This window comes from Pezoporus wallicus, unplaced genomic scaffold (genome assembly GCF_028554395.1).
Source record: "Pezoporus wallicus isolate ANWC-B61680 ecotype Strahan unplaced genomic scaffold, APGP_CSIRO_Pwel_v1 contig_6464, whole genome shotgun sequence".
NCBI classification, from domain to species: domain Eukaryota; kingdom Metazoa; phylum Chordata; class Aves; order Psittaciformes; family Psittacidae; genus Pezoporus; species Pezoporus wallicus.
The window spans coordinates 3,721,462-3,738,533 of NW_026642130.1; the positions used below are offsets into that span (position 1 = coordinate 3,721,462).

Sequence of the window (17,072 nt, forward strand, 5' to 3'; positions counted from 1 at the left end):
CCTACAATACCTTACAGCTCAGGGATTTCCCAAACCTGAAATCAGGCTTTGTATCTAACTCAATGAACAACTTAACTGCAAAGCTGTATAGGCAACACTTGAACGCATATAAAGTTTCAGCAGTAGAAACAAGGAAATCCATGGATGCATGTTTGTGCATATGATGAGATGCTGCCTGTAATTTTTTTTCAGTCTCTGACCCATTGTTTCATTTGATCCACCTCACTGTTGCAAACAGTGAACAGGTATTTCCCAATGTATTAATTTTTACTTAAAAAAAAAAAAAATCCCCAACATTTATTCCTTACCAAATGAATGTGACCTCTCTTACAGTGAAATGGGAAGAAGAAAATGCTTGTTACGGCATTAAGCTCCAGCTGTTGTCTGTAACCCTACTTTCAAACAAGATACTGAGCACAGCTTTGAAAATGCCTCTAAGAGCTGCCTGGAAGATGACTAAAACTGGGCATCATCTATAGCCCCCACTACTCTTATGCAGGGTGGAACCTTTCTGGACAGAAAGCCCTGCTGTGAGATGAAAACTGGTTTGGCATCACAGAGATAGAGAGCAGACTTCTGGTCATAGCTGCTGCTGTTGGATGGGCAAAAGAAGCATTTTTTTAAATAAAAAAACCCACTCTGACATCAGTGCCAAAACAATGCCAAAGTTGGGAAATACTGACTCTAAGACTGTAGTCTTCCTGTGTATTTCCTCTGGCTTTGCCTGACATCTGTGATTTGCTTTCAAGTGGCTCACTGTTATTTTTGGGGTTACAGTTTGTGTTGTATTTCCTACCTGAACCTAACTAGGAACAGTGATCTTATCTCCATAACAAGAGCATTCACAGATGTGATTCACAGCTCAGACTTGGTAGATGATGACATGTAGAAGTGATGGAAATTACTTATTAATTAACTTTGCCTCCCAACCATTAAAAAACCTGTGTGCCAGGCCACATGCATGCATGCATCCCCAAGAGTATCGTAAATAAGATCTGTAAATTTACAGTAATTACTGGGATTTTTTCATCTTAGTTTCTGAACTCTGAGGTGTGCTTGTAGTATTTCCAAGATTTTTCTCTGATACCACAAAATCTAAAATTTTCATGGTTTTTATCAAGCAGAGTTTCTGTAAACACAAAATCTAGTACAGATGTAAAAGAGTTTGGATAACCTAGGCATCAAGATTCAACCAAAGTATCAAGTCCTAGATGAAACATTAACTCAAAAGTGTCTCCAAATTTGCATACTAACAAAGATACATACCTGTGTGTGTGCATTTCCCACTATATATGAGGGAAATATTTGGCATCTCTTCAGAAGGTTAGATTGTCTCAGCAATCTGCTGTCAGGTGTCAATGAATACATTAATGCAGGAAGACGAGAAATAAGTCTGAGCAAGCATGGTGGCAGTGACAGTGTTCATCTTTGTGTATGATGAAAAGCAAGGAAGTCCTCAGAAAGAAATGAGCTTCCCAGTTCACAGAAGATCTCTGCAAGACAGAAATAAATTTCATTTAGAGGGTGCTAATTAAGGTCTGTTGAGCACTCTGGATAAATTGAAACACTAATTCAGGACTTACAAATTTTAGGAATGCTGAGCAAACCTTTTCTGTCCGATTTCTAGCAGGTAAATTTTCCCTCTCACAGGACCTAGAGGATTCTGGCCTTTGTGCGAACACTTTAGTGGTGCTACCTTACATCTAACAGCAAAGCAATGGAGGATGTGCAGAAAAGCAAGTTTCCTCCTGGCAGTGAATCATCTCTCTGGTAAGCGCAGGCAGTAACCAAGTTTTAGAACAACCTAATGACCCAGCCACAGTGTTGACTAAAACCATCAGCAAGAAACTCTGTCGTATGAATTTACACAAAGCATATTTCTTGGGTCAGGCATGAAATCAAAATTCCTTTAAGGAAGATGAGACTTTAAACACTTGCTGCTGGGAAAAAAAAAGTCTCCAAAGGCCTTATCTCACGCGTGAGACAGTCACAAACATCTGTTTCCGTTTCAGTTTTTCCTTCTGTTAAAAACTAAAGAGAGTGTTTCCAGATCCCTGGAGCAGCTGTCCCTTTTAAGCCAGATACATAGCAATATGACACACACTGTTGGACTGGGGATGTGAAAATGCTGTATTTATTGAAACAATTTTTATCCTATTTTTGGGTAATTGCTAGGCAAATCAGTGAAAGTCTATTACCAGATATTTTAATACGGTATTTTGAATTCTGATCTAGAAACTGGCAAGTATATGTGGCATATTTCAGGAGAGTCTCATCAATAGCAAATATGACATGCAAATTCAACTAAAGCCTACAGTTTAATCCTCATTAAGAGATTCATTGGTGTCCACTTTATCAGGATAATGAGATAGGAAACAAGAGTCCTAAGGGAGACCTTAATTAGGAGTTTTGGTAGGTCTGTTAAAATAAGGATATGATGACTGATTCAGGGGATTTGCTGTCGTTGCATTTTGTTGTTAATATGCATTTGCAAATATATTTTGTTCTCCTAAGCTTTAAAATGCTTTAAAATAGCTCTCCTCATTCTATGATTTTTTAAATCCTTCCTATACATTCCGATGTACCTTCTGTCCCTCTGCCCAGTCAGACATTAGGAGACAGGTTATACTTGCAGGGGTCCTTAGAAATTATTGTGTGCCAGTGGTCAATATATGAAGCAGTCTGAATATTACAAATATGATTAAGGATAATCTTAGGGCGAAAGCAGAGGAGAGAAATTCCCAGTCAGGACACACTGCTCTTGTTCAGACTGGGAAAAATAATTAATCTCTCTCTGCTTCTGATCCCTGCCTGTAAAATGGAAAAGAATATTATTTGCTCACTTGTGTTATTCTTCTTATTACTGTTACTTATTTTAAGCTTCCTCAAACAAAAGTTGCTTTTTATTGTGTGCACATCAATAACACAATCTCCAATGCTGATTCATGATCATGCAAGAGAAATGTATCCTCATCACGTCACATTCTTGTTGGATTGAAGCTTATCTCCCTTCTCTGCTTTCTCCACATCTAAAGTACTGCTTGTCTATCACATAGTACTTGGCTGCTAATTCAGCCAATTAAATGTTATTTCACGGACAAGCAAATTTCCAGAAGCTAAATGACTCTGCAGTTCTCTGACCCCAGAAGCAAGGAAGGATTTTTAATACCTAAGCACAGCCACTGGCCCAAGAATGCCCCAGGACATCAGCTGGTGGAGTCTGGAGTATATACTGGGGAAATACCTGCCTGTACCAGCCCTGTTCTTGCTGTCTTTCTCACGACTCTTTCACCGGTCACTACGCATGCTTCCAAACTATGGGGACATTTGGTCTGACTATAACAGTAATAAAATAAGTTTAACCTTTTATTAGTTTAACTTATTTATTAGTTCTGACATGGAACTGTTGGAACAAGTCCAGAGAAGGGCCACAAGGATGATCAGGGGACTGGAGCACCTCCCGTATGAAGACAGGCTGAGAAAGTTGAGGGTGTTCAGCCTGGAGGAGAGAAGGCTGTGTGGAGACCTCATAGCAGCCTTCCAGTATCTGAAGGGGACCTATAGGGATGCTGGAGAGGGACTCTTCATTAGGGACTGTAGTGATAGGACAAGGGGTAACAGGTTAAAACTTAAACAGGGGAAGTTTAGGTTGGATATAAGAAGGAAATTCTTTCCTGTTAGGCTGGTGAGGCACTGGAATGGGTTGCCCAGGGAGGTTGTGAATGCTCCATCCCTGTCAGTATTCAAGACCAGGTTGGACGAAGCCTTGGGTGATATGGTTTAGTGTGTGGTGTCCCTGCCCACGGCAGGGGGGTTGGAACTAGATGATCTTAAGGTCCTTTCCAACCCTAATGATTCTATGATTCTATTCTATGATTATTCTAGTAATTTAATCTAATAACAATTAATTGCTACACTATAATTCTATTACCATAAGACAAGTACTTTTCCCTGATATATAAACTTTATCCTGATCCAAGAATTCACATCTACATAGATCAACTTTCTTATCCTCCACAACCTATAACTACACATGGATTTCCTACTAGGCATGATCCTTATGTGCAAATCACCAGAGACTATGTGGTTGTTGCTGGCTGGCCTGGGTCAAAACCAAACTGAGTCCAGGAATCTTCCAGCAATTAACAGTACAGTTTACCACTTGGTAATGATTGAACCAGGTCCTGGCTGGGCTTTTACTAGAACAGCTGCAGCTGAAGGGACCCAAATACAGATATTTCCTTTATGGTAAAATGTATGTCCATAATACCAAAAGAGGGATGTAAAACAGTCGAAATCATTTTTGCCTGAAGAGATTTCTGCTATTGATGCCACATCTGTGTGTTGTTCAGGACCCACAGGGCTGGCACATCTAAAAGGGAAGTAATCCCACAGGAATGCCTTGACTGGCAGTGTTGAGATGCCCAAGAAAGCACAGCTGTCCTTTTCCACTTAAAACCAAAGAGAAGAGCAATGTTGGTAGAAGTTCACTTTTAGCTGTCACCTACAGGTAGGAGGGCTCGTGCAGAATAGACGAAACCTGGGATCTGTGCTCCTCTCAACATGAAGAACTGGTTATACCAACAGCTCTTCCAGCCACAGGCTAGGATGGGACCATCTACCTCCACCTCCTGTCAAGGTTAGACCTCAGTGCAGAAAAGTTGCCACCCAATGACTTGGTTGTCCATGACGGAATTCCAGAAAAAATTCCAGCAAAGATCTCCAGGTTCACAGTAATATTTTAAACAGGGCTGCACAGAAGTCATTATGTAAAACACATTGTTTTTGTTGGCTTTTCATGTTAGTTGGCAAAAAATTATTCAGACTAAAAAGATCCTAAGGTACATAACTCATCTTGCTTTCTGGAAATGGGCCCTCAGTTGTGGCTGGGCAATAGCTACTGCACTGCTGGGAATAGCTGAATTTAGGTTCTTTTCTGGCCGCTGAGTTGTAGTGTTTCAGGCAGCAGTCCTAAATGTATAAATTTGCAAAGCTGTCCCTAGAATGAGGATGGTGCATAAGGCCTCTGGAGGGACATCCTGAGGATTTCTTCTTGAATTAGAAAAGTTTGAGATACCAAATAAAGACAACAAGGTTGTCCCACTTTTCTGGCAAGGCTCCAATTTGATAATTACTATTTCACCTACCCATATTCCCTGTGCAACTTTAATTGCAAAAGATTACGTGTCCCCCTTGAATTCATGGGGCATTGCTCAATCGTGTTTCATATTTGCACACTGCCCCCAAAATAAAGTGAATTTTGTTAAACCTGGCAGAGCAATGTGTACTGAGACACTTTACCTCTGTAATTCCATACGCAAGAGAAACGCTATGTTGCCATACACCACCTTCAGAAAAGATCTTTGGTATAGAGATGATTTGAGATCACAGGAAGGCCTTATCTCTTCTAGCTTAATTGTACAAAGTGAAGATGTAAATTTTATAGCAATATCCAATTGTTATGATGCCTAATATAGGTCTTGATGAAGTTCCATAAATGGTCATATCATTGTGCAGGTTATTTTTCTTCTTATTCATCACCCTGAACATATAAAAATAAATGGCTTTTTTAATGTCAGTTTGCCTGAATTTAAATACAGGCAGTGTAACATTAGCTTTTCTCTATGAGACAGAAGTCTTATGATTCCTAATATTCTATGCATGTGAAGTCTAAACTCAGGGTTATCACTGTTTATTCTTAGAGACTAAGGATGGAGGTTGGAGGTCATTAAGTTTTCCAGCATAAGATTTTCAGTGCTGACTGTAGCTTTCCACATGTTTTTCAGTTTTCCAACATCCTTTTTTAACATCTAGAGATCTGAACTCAATAAAGTATTGATCTCTTCAGTGATGTGCTTGGAGACAAAATCACTGCTATTCATTACTTGCCCTATGTTACACACACATAAGAACTTTATTAATTCTTATCCCTTCTAAATTTTCTTGCTTGCAGATGATGAACCCAGTCTTCAAACAGAGCCTTTATGTTAAGAAGTATGACTTTAATTTTGCTTATTTTAAACATTCTGTCATTGAACAGGCCTGTTTGACTAAATATTCCAAGTCATTATAGTGACAATAGCCAAGTTTATTTATTTCTGAACAATTTACAATGTTCTTTATGGTGTATATTTGTATCCCACCCAGGAACTTGCTGGAATAGTGGCTTTGTTTGTTTACAGAATTGAGGGTTTATTGGCCTATTTGGTACTCCAGGTCATGCAGCAGGTAGTAACAGCTTCTGAATCCCAGCTGTGCCTACTAAGCACATAGAAACTGGAGAACATCAGATCTGCTGCAGGTGTTTATCCCTAATCCCTATGCTACACTTCTCTGAAAACTCTGTTGATAGCAGAAGAGTTTTATTCAAAGCAAACTGGTTTTCCTCTGAACTACAAACCACTCTTAGACATAAGCAGTTTCTCTCCATCTTTAAACATCCCCATTTGAGGAATGATATGTATAAGGTTATGAAACCACAAGTGTGGAATCACCCAGATATTTTAGATTTCCTTGAGGGTTTCCAGCACCGCTTTGCTTGTCTGCACCATGTTTGACTCCATGGTACCTGAACACCAAGCTGAGTCAGAGGGAGGGGAGTCACTGATGTTTTTTATCTCTGAGAAAATACACTGTAGATCATTTCAGAATTGCCTCAGGGTCTTATTCTTGAGGTTTTAGTGTGCATCGGTTACAGGGGAAAACAGTATTAACTAGAAACCAAACAGAAAATAACTAAATTGGGTCATTCCACAGCCTGTTATTATAAGGGCTTTCTAACCTCTCAAAGGCTTTCCTATTTCTGTCCAGACACTGGTTTTACAAAATGCGCCTTTGGAGACATAACTTGCATCTTCATTTTCCAGTCCTGTCTTTCACACTTGTGTGAAAACCTTTGCAGTCATTAATCATCAGCTTGCAGCAAAATAAGCAGAGCCTCTGAACCTGTCTCACACCAGAGTACCATTAAGAAAAACAATTTATCATTTAACTCAACGTTGTTCACATGTGAAGTTTATGTCTCCTAATGAGGTGTTGTTCTCTGGGTATATTTTCCCCCTATTTCATTATTATGGCTCCCTTTGGGCAGGTTTCCCTTGAGTTTTAATTATGAAAACAACACCTGTTTTCAGTGCCACTGTTGGCGTTTTCATCTGCTCCAGAGCATTTGCTTCTCTGTTATCTTGAATGTCTTCCACTCTCTGCATTGATTTCCCAGAAAATGCTGTATCGATTTTATCTTGACATTTCAGTGAATGCCTCATCTTCCTCATTCTTCTTTCTGAATTTTAGAAAGCTACAGTCACCCTTGTTCTGTCTGGCCTTCCAATTAGGGAATACTTGTGATTCTCCTTTTCTGTTTCAAATCCCTGTGTGATCAGACTTTTTGCTGCTGTGCCCTATGCTTTTTGAACCTGCTCTCTAGGACACTAGGGAAATACAAGGACTTTTTTATTGGTCTTTAGTTAAATCCTAAGACCTGCTGCAGTATTTCTACACAAAGAATGCTTTGCTTTTAAGCACCACTTTAAGAGTTGTTTTCATCTGTCAAGTTTCTGTTGGTTTGGATTGAAGAGCCTGCTGTTTTGTCATGTTCAGTACATCATATCATCTAATATTAAAATATGCTTTTGTTGGCTTCAAGATCATGGGTAAAATGTTTCTCCTAAAGTATTCTGGTTGTATTTGGAGTCTGTGTTTTTGTTATATTAGTGCTTTATTGCACTAGAAATAGTAAATAGTGGTGAATAATAAAGTAACTCTTATATTCAGTCCCTTCTGCCTTTATCTCATATATGATTTTTCATCACTGCTGTAAGGAAAATAGGGCATCAAACAGCCAAAAAAAAGAACAATTTTCATTATGTAATAATAATCAAGCAGCAGTTCACATCTAGCAACTTATATTGGAAGAACGATGAAAGGCAGGCTTAAAACATTGCCAGGCTTATAGTATTACTCATCTAGGGAGCTGGATAGAATTGACTATTAGACAAAAGATCTATATGGAAATTTGTGGATTCTCCTTAAAGGAAGTGGTTTATCACCCAAGCCACTGTTTCAGATCCAAGCAATATCCTGGCCTCTAGCCTTGGATAAAACCAAAGAACTGAGTCCAATCTAAATCCATTTTGTCCAACATGAACCACCTAAAAAGTGAGTGACTACTTTAAACTTGAGATTCAGCTTCCTTCTATAGCTTATAAAGATAAATAACTGCAGTGTCAAGACACTTAGTCTTTGGAGAGGATGGATCTCTCAACCAGACATCAGAAGGATCAAGCTTAGACTATATGCTACATAGATTAGATGTTTTCCAGCCTGAATGTCCCTGAATCATTCTAACAGGAGTGATTTCAGGTGTCATAGTCATGTTCCAATTCTGATCACTGCAGCCTGGCACACTAAAATCATCACTGAAGTTTTAATGGAACCCCTTCTTCCACCCCTCATGTAATGATTGTGTTGACAGTTAATTCCCTGTCCTCCCAGCCTCAGAAACTCAACAGCAACAAAACAAATGGCTCAAGAAAACAATGTGTGAGATGTTTACTTTGTACAGTCTTTTAAGGTGTGTCCAGATGAAAAAGTTAAAAAATATGCCATGAGTGCTTATTTCTTTCTTCTGTAGTAGGGGTGAGTCAAATCAACTCAATTTTCACTGTGGGTTTTCTGGATCAGTGTTAACTCAATCCTAGATACCTTGAAATAAAATCCATAAGCTTTTCTGACATTGTCTGGAAATAAAGAAGTGATTGAAATGAATCCACATTTTAGATTTTAATGTTATAACAAAATTTATATATAACTATGTTATAACATGTTATAACAAAAATTTACACTAACCTCATCCCCTTTCCTCTTTCCCACATTCTCATCTCATCATCAAAATATTGTGCCCCTAAAAATGATGGTTTCATTATTTTTTCATTTTGAGTATTTGAAGACCTAAATGAATGAAGTTGAGCTTAAATAACAAGAATTTTCATTAACATCTATTAGACCAAATTCACAGATAATATTTTGAAATCAACATGGCTGTAAATCAAATAGGAAAAGGTATATTTAAATGATCTGGAAGATACAAGATTAGCAGACTTTTCAGTGTATTTGTAAATATTTTGTCCTAATTTGTGCTTGCTATCCCAGTGGAAAATGGCAATTTCAATTTCGAGATGGTCATGAACAGCCACTACTTGGAAGAAACATGGCAAGTTCCTGTCAAACGTTATAAACATGAATTTAAGCCTACATTCTGATTTTTCTCATGGAGGGTTCTTCCAAGGTTTTAAATTCAGGTCAGCAAAAGTAGCATGTGACTTTTCTCAGCCATAAAAGACTTCCTACGCACTACATCACAATTCTTATACTAATGTTTTTTTTCAGAATTCTACTAGTTTTCCAAGTCCCATCACAAATCAACATGTTTCCCCTTCAAGGAGTTCAGCTGGCAAAATTTATTTGGGACCACTGTTTTTATGTATTGTGTTGTGTTTTGCATTCAGTGCTTGCCAGCAATGATAATTCTGAGCTAAATCCATGGTATATTAGGATTATCACTAGCATGGAGGTGGCTGAGTATTGCTGCTGAATTAAAGTCTTAAGACTAAGGATTTTCAGGATAAAAGAGAAGTCTTAATTGCAGTACAAACTTTCAGATATGGTGAAAAGGCTATATGTATTAAGGGTCATCTACTGTGGCAAACTTAATAGTAGATTTTGGGGGAAACGAGTTCGTGTAGCTGGATGATAAAAAAGATATGAATAACACTGCAGTGCAGACCTGGTTTTTGGAAAGATCTGCAAGATTTGTCATTAGAAGTACAGTTTTTTCACCAAGAGGTTCATAACATGTCCTGCAGCCCATGGCTTGTATTTTTTTTCCTAGAATATTCAAAATGGGGATGTAGTGAAAAATGAAGTAAGACAGAAGACAAGACTGGGATAAGATTTCTTAGTCTTCTAAAAGTTTTGCAAGCTCTGAGTGATTCACTATAGAATAAATTTACTTACTTGATTAATATGACTGGTCCACTTTGTTCCGGTAGAAACCCCCCCGACTGCTATTTAGCATGGATGAGTATAACCTGGCCTTTAGAATGTTGTGAATTTGCTTTATATCTTTTTCCTAATTTTTTATCTGAAAAAAAAAAAATTAAAATTGTAGCAATGTTTGAACAAGTAGATTCCGATGGGCTTGGTTTGTGTTTGTTATATTGCAGCAGGAAAAAGGAAGGAGTAGTATTTTCAGTTACCCAGGCTACCAACAATTCAGATGACTCACATCCACAAAGTCATATTCCTTAAAGCACTCGATTACAGGAAACTTTGTTAAAAAAAATAAAAAAGCAACCATTCATCAAGACATAATTGCCAGCATTGAATAGACTTGCAGAACCCAAAGAAAGCTGAGAGGCTTTTTATGTTGGCAAAGAATATTACTCATCGGATGGCAGTTGCAGCTTTGGAACTGCAATCATTGCCTCACTTTGTTAAATTTGGTATTCATAAACTAAAAAAAAAATAAAAATCCACGAACAACACAAAAATGAAACAAAAGCCCTGCTAATGTTTAAATTTTATAGTGAGATACAGCCACAAGGCACTAGCACAGAAGAGTATTTCTGATTGGCTACCAGCTGTTGGAGCTGAACAGATGAGCTGGAAAGTAGCAATTTACAAGCTATTTCATATTTAAAGCTGTTAGGTCCTGTGCAAAACAATCTTTTCTCTCTGGGAAAAACAACAGAAAAAAAAAATTGAAAAAAGATCCCCAGAAGAAAGGAAACATCTACTGAACATAGATTCCCCCAGCACAATGAGAAATTTCAGTTTTCTCCTTATTCTGCCAAATAATGTATTTCTTTCAAACAAATACTCGATTCTTTCAAATGAATTGGTGTCATTTAATTATGTTAAAAATCAGACTTGTTCCTTAGAAACATTACTTTCTAACTGGCTTCACCTCTGCGATGCTGTAAAGTGTCACAGTTTAACTTACAGCTCACTTTTTAATCATTCCTGTATTGACAGAGTTATATAATATAGTCTTCCAGAATTTTTTAATGCAGTTAGGTAAATTATGATTAACTAAGAAAAATTATCATGCTTAAACTAGAATGAAAATAATAAATGGTTATTTCAGGAAAATGTAAAAGGTTTGTGCAAAACCATTGCATTCTATATATAGCCCTTCATTTAACAGTTCTACAAACCTGCAAAAGTTGGTTTTTGTTGAAAACTGCCAGGCTACATACAATGAAATCTGGAGTAATAACACCAGAGAGCTGTCAGTCAGCCATCCATCCATCTAATTGGCTTCTTACCATCTTTCCATCATGTTTTTTTTATAGCTGGTCGCCTCTGGCTAAAATGCAAATCATGAGGAAGAGCCGTCTAGAAAAAGCTGCTGCTTTCTTAATTATCTGTCAGAGTATGGACCAGTGGACCCTGGGCCACAGAGTAGAGTTATGCTAAGCAGCAAGGCATCATGGGAATTGGAGTGACAGCTCATTTTCCTCCTGTGTTTTTCTGCGTTCGAATGACAATGCAGAAATACGGGTTTTTCCCACACTTTCTCTGAACACCTGGGCCAATGCTCAGGGGGACACAAAGCCAAAACTGTCACATTTCCAGACATGGTCTTATTGCTGTCACTGTGACAGGATTGTTGACAAATGCCAGCAGTCATCTCAGCATCTTGGGAAATGTCTGCCGTGGTTGTGTCAACAGCCTGACAGAAATTGTTAATGTTTAAACTTCTTCCACTGACAGAATCCTGTCTTGCTGACAGTATTTGTCATATGAAACTCAATCTTTGTCAAACTTGCTTAAAAATTAACACTTCCTCCTTTTCTTTTGCAGCTAACTGCCTGTGTGCTTTTTTTCTTTTTCTTTTTTTTTTCCTTAAGTAATAAGATTTCAACAAGGTATTATTCCACAGTCCACAATAAGTCCAAGAGCACAAGCACATTATGAACTTATGGCCAGCTTGTCCTTTTGACCTCTGCTGCAATGATAATTATGCTTTTATTCCTTGCCCATTTTTTTTGCCTTAGGAATCAAAGTTCTGAATTATTCAAGAGCCATAAAAATCCTATTTCTCAGTGTACAATGTGGAAAATCAATTAAACAGAGTTAGCTTAGCACTTATATAAAAATCAAGTTACAAGTCTGTAGACATACATTAACTGAGTCCCTCTCTAACTTTGGTTTTGAAGGTCAGTCCAGCTGGATAGAGAAACAGTCAGTTAGTCTTACCTAGAAACCTTACTCCAGCTCTAAATCTGAAAAGTTCTAAGTATTGCTTTGTACAAATGAAAAGGCAAGCCACATAATCGATGTTGTATATCCTCCAAAAAAATGTCATGGGAGTATCATTGATTGTTTAATTTTAATTGAGTGAACATGGTTACACACAAGACGACACGAACTAGCCATCAGTATCTCACTGAGTGCTAAGAATGAACTACTAGCGTGGAAGACTTCAGCATGTGTTTACGCTTAAATAGGAAAACTTGAAGGACAAATGTGCAGCCAGCAGCGTGCAGGCCTTTAGAATGGTGCAAGACATGATTCTGGAGCTCCGTTAGGAAGAATTTTGACTGTGAATCTCTGCTGATACCAAACCCATGTCTTCTGGTGGCATTATGCAATTAATAGTTATTAGGATGTCTCTAAATCAGTAAGAAATCAAAACCTGGCTGTTCACAGTGATTAAAGATTGAGCAAGAGCGATGTCCTGACTACATTTTAAAGCTAGGTATTTATATCTCTCCCACTTATTGCCTTCACAGAAAATATTTAGTGGGTACTTCTTTCACCTTCGGTAAAGTGAACCCATTCCATTAGTAATCTTTGCATAGTTCTGATGTTGTGCCCCAAAAGTTTCATTCAGATCAAATATTATTCTTCATTTAACTTCCTAAGCTGATTTCTGTGTATTGTTAAGTGTCTGTAAATATCTGGCTACTGAAAAGGACAGACACAATCCCCAGGCTGGCAAAGAGTTACTCATGTGTAGCACTAATATAAAGTAGTAACATAATCCAGGACACTGAATGTGCAACAGAGAGTTAAAACTGCCTTTATCTTCATTTCTGTACTGAATATGCTTTTCAGTGTGATTTTTTCCAGTTGAACAGTGCAAACTATTAAAACTTAGGAACCTAAAATTGGTTATAAAGCACCATATATAAGCAATTAAGTATGTGACCTGTTTCTAAAAGAGAAGACCATCTGACTCTTCCATTATAGACAATAATGGCTAAAGGTACTTAACATCTCTGTGATACAAGGCATTTCTTTTCATACTAGGTTCTTATATGGCATTTGGTCTATAAGATGAGTTTGTCTTGGTATTGTCACATCTTACTCCTGCTGTAAGGATAGATAACCTGCTTAACTTCCTATACAAGGTATGAGACCCACTAGGTATCTAAAAATGAGACCTGTAGAAGTCAGCAGGCTGAGTAAGTGACTGCCTATGAGTGAGAAAGAATTAATCTGTATTCACAGTCCTTAATTATATGACCATAAATATTGTGTCAATCGGGCCTATTTCAGCTTCCTACTGGATTGAGTATGATTGACAAGAGAGGTCAGGAAATGTATTTGCTGTGAAATTCTGCGATTTCAGCTGCTGAACTTTCCAGCATCATGATTTGAGTAGCTTACACTCAATGAAAGAAAAGGAGGTATTCCTGGACAGCAACCAACATGCCATGGAAAGGTGGGCTCCTCTTCCATTAGGAAGCAGCTGAGCAAATATTCTCCTTAGTCTGTTTGCAGATTTAGAAATTCTTATTTAAAATTAAAAATATTTAAGAACAGGGCCTTATCTTGCCTATTTCTTCACTTTCCCACTTTCAAAACTGAGATAATTATATTCAGTTACTCTGAAATATCTAAGAAAATGAGAACTGCAAGATAGTAGAATGGCCTGTTTTGTTTTGAAGTGATTTTGAAGTTTGCCACCAAAGATCATAATGATGAAGGTTTGCTTTTACATCCTGAACAGTGAAATCAGCCTGAATGTGTTTGCAGTTTTGAAATTTTATGAAATTTCTAGCATAAGTTGGAATTATTGAATACATAACCATGATCTGCTTCCAAGAATGAAATTTAAACACTGTTAAATTAGGACATATAAAATATTGTCAGAGGAATTCAATCTTTCCTGAATTTTACATCATTTAATCTCACAAAGATCTGCTTATGCTACTATATTTGAAGCTGATTATCAAGCAGAATCTATTATCATTTCCCAATGTACAGGAATGATGTCAGATGAATGGAGCAGATGGTAAAATTTTATTTTGTCAATATGATCTGTAATTCTAACTTTCAGTTCAGAGATTTGAAAATCCTTTATACAGCAATGTCACCTCTATTTTACAGGTAAAGAAACTCAACAGACCAGACAGAGCTACGAAGGTAAGTACATTAACCACTTGTACTGATGTGTAGACATATTTATATGACTTGGTCAGAGACACAAGGTGAATTGACTGCAGACCCAAGTTCAGAATCTCGTGTGCCCAGAATCTTACCCTTTGCATAATAGAAACAATCCCATATGTGTCTGTCAAAAAAAAGCATGCTAGAAAGTTTGAAACAAATCCATCCTGGCATTCCTGAGTTAGCTCTGAGTGAAAATTTTGTGTATCTGTAGAAAACAAAATTCTGGTTATAAATTTGGTTATCTCTGTCAAAAACAAAAGTTTGAAGATTTAAAGTTGATTTCCAATTATTCATTTATAAAATATTAGATTTGACTGGAATAACAAAGGGTTTTGACAGTATTTAGCAATTCTGTACCAGACATGAGCAATGAAAAAAACTTGAGCTACGGCAGGTTGGTCCTATCAGATGTAAGATGCAAAATTCAGCCCTGCAATGAAAGATTTCGGATTCACACAGGATTTACCTGGAAGCTGCTTGGAAGTCAGTGGACTGAAAGACAAATACTGAAACTTAAACTGTTTTTTTGTGTCCCCTGGCCAGCCTAGCAGCAACCTACTCTTCCCCAAACCAGGGCACATCTTCTCTGAGTGATCACCTGCACTGAATAAAACTGAATATCCTTCATTCTCCTTGACACAACTAAGATGATGTAAAGAAGAGAACAGGGTCGAGAGAGCCTGACAGCAGAGCAGAGCATAGGCTATGCAGCCTGAGTCCTGGGCTAAATAATTATCTTCTGGTATTGTATTATTTGCATAATTAAAAAGTTTGGCTGAATTTCCAACACGCCGTCTCCTACATCAGGGAGGTGGTGGGGGCAAGTTAATCAGCAGGAGGAAAGTGAAGGTTAATGAATTGTTATTCAGATGGTGCAGGCCCTGTGAGATTTGTGGATAATTGATACCATTTGGGAGCTAAGGCAGAGCGGAAGACAAGAGAGGAGCTGCCCCAGCAGTTAGACTGGAAAAGAGCAAGCAAATGATAACTTAGCAATTATCATTTTGATGGGTTTGTTTGTTGGGGTTTTTTTTTGGTCTTTTTTTTGGTTTTTACTTCTTTCTCTATGTCTCTCTTTTTTTTCTTTTCCGCTTCCTTTTCTGTTCCTGCATGAGTTAAGTGGAATTAAGATGGATGCAAAAGGATTATTCAAAAAAAAAAAAAATTATCTGGCAAAGGCAATGGCCTTTGAAATCTCATCTGGAAATTGTCATTTGGTGGGTGGGAAAGATAATTTATTGTGAACTGGAAGTGTGCTAGTGGCTTCAGGCTACAGAGGTTCCTTTGACTTTAGCATTGTTTTTCAGCATGTGAAATTCCTCTTTTGTAGAACTCCAGGGTCAACTTCGCACACTATCAGCCTGCTATCACTTGTTATTCATGCTACAAAAACATCTATAGGACATGAACTAAAGTCCCACTGTATTTGTCATTGTCTAAAAAGCTTGTATCCCAAGGATGCTGCTGTTTAAATCAAGAAATCACCAGGAAAAGAAATCCATCAGGTGACATGTAGTACCTAAAGCTACAAACTGGTGAATAAAAGAAGCCACATCTGCTGAACTGGGCCATTGTAAATCAGAGACCTTAAACCATCCTTCTGAACCATGTTGCAGGGGTTCACCAAGCTGCATGCATTTGACATCCTAAAGAAGATACGAGAAACTCCAGTAAAAGATTTCTATCCAGGCCTAGCTGTGATAGAAATGTGATTAAAGATTGCTGAGATGGAGGTCTTGTCAATCTTGGACTAGTCCTTCTCCAAGAAAATTATCTGTAAATTAACTCAGAGAAAATGATTTCTAGTTTAAGCTATTTATAGAAAAAAAATACTTACAATTTAATTTAGGTAATATTCTATTACTGGAATGCTTTAGAGACCCAAAACAAACCTCAAGAAGCTCCTTGACACTGGTTGCCTACCAACATCAGTTTGAGACATTTCACAAACACATTTCAAATGCTTACTTTTGGCCCACAATCAAAAACATATCAAAAAACATGTTGATGTTTTTATCAGTCTAGAAACAGAACAAAAAGTATTTAATCAGCAGTACTATTCTGTGATAAAACTACAAATTTCGATGTATGGGACATTCTGATATTTCAGAAAATCAGCGCTGTGATTCCCATGTTACCTGAAGGGGAACTTGTCCTGTGCTGCACCCTCACCTAAAGCAAAAGGTTTGGGATGGAATATTTGCCCTTCAATGAACAAGCATTTTGTGAAGAAAGCTTGGGTCTGTGCTGCAGGCAGAAGGCTGGAGCAGAAAGTCTGCTTAAAGCAGGTTAGGGATAAAATGTTTTTGTTTGTTGCCTCTTATTTAGATTGAGCTTGAAGCTTCCTGATGAAAATTATTTCTTGACAATAATGCAAAAATTATTTTTCTCTACCTCTAAGACACCTAAGCGGCTGCTGTGATAAAAACACTAAAGCTGTACATGCCAACAGATTTGAGAAAAGAGTCCAAAAAGTTTTAATATGACATCCAATGTAATAAGGTCATTATGCAACAGCTCCAACATATGGGACTAGACAAAAGATGGGCAAAGTACCAGAAATCTCTGAGATTTAGCCTGATTTTAGGAAAAGCTAATGTTACCTATGT

At 37.6% G+C, this 17,072-nt stretch overlaps 1 long non-coding RNA gene across 1 annotated transcript; it reads right to left on the reverse strand.

Annotated features, from left to right (window-relative positions):
- Positions 1 to 8,526: 8,526 nt before the first annotated feature.
- On the reverse strand, positions 8,527 to 8,936 carry LOC130609016 (uncharacterized). Its single transcript, XR_008974698.1, has 2 exons — positions 8,848 to 8,936; positions 8,527 to 8,738 (listed from the first exon to the last, which is right to left on the reverse strand). It is a non-coding gene; the product is annotated as an uncharacterized LOC130609016 (long non-coding RNA).
- Between the last annotated feature and the right edge of the window lie 8,136 nt (positions 8,937 to 17,072).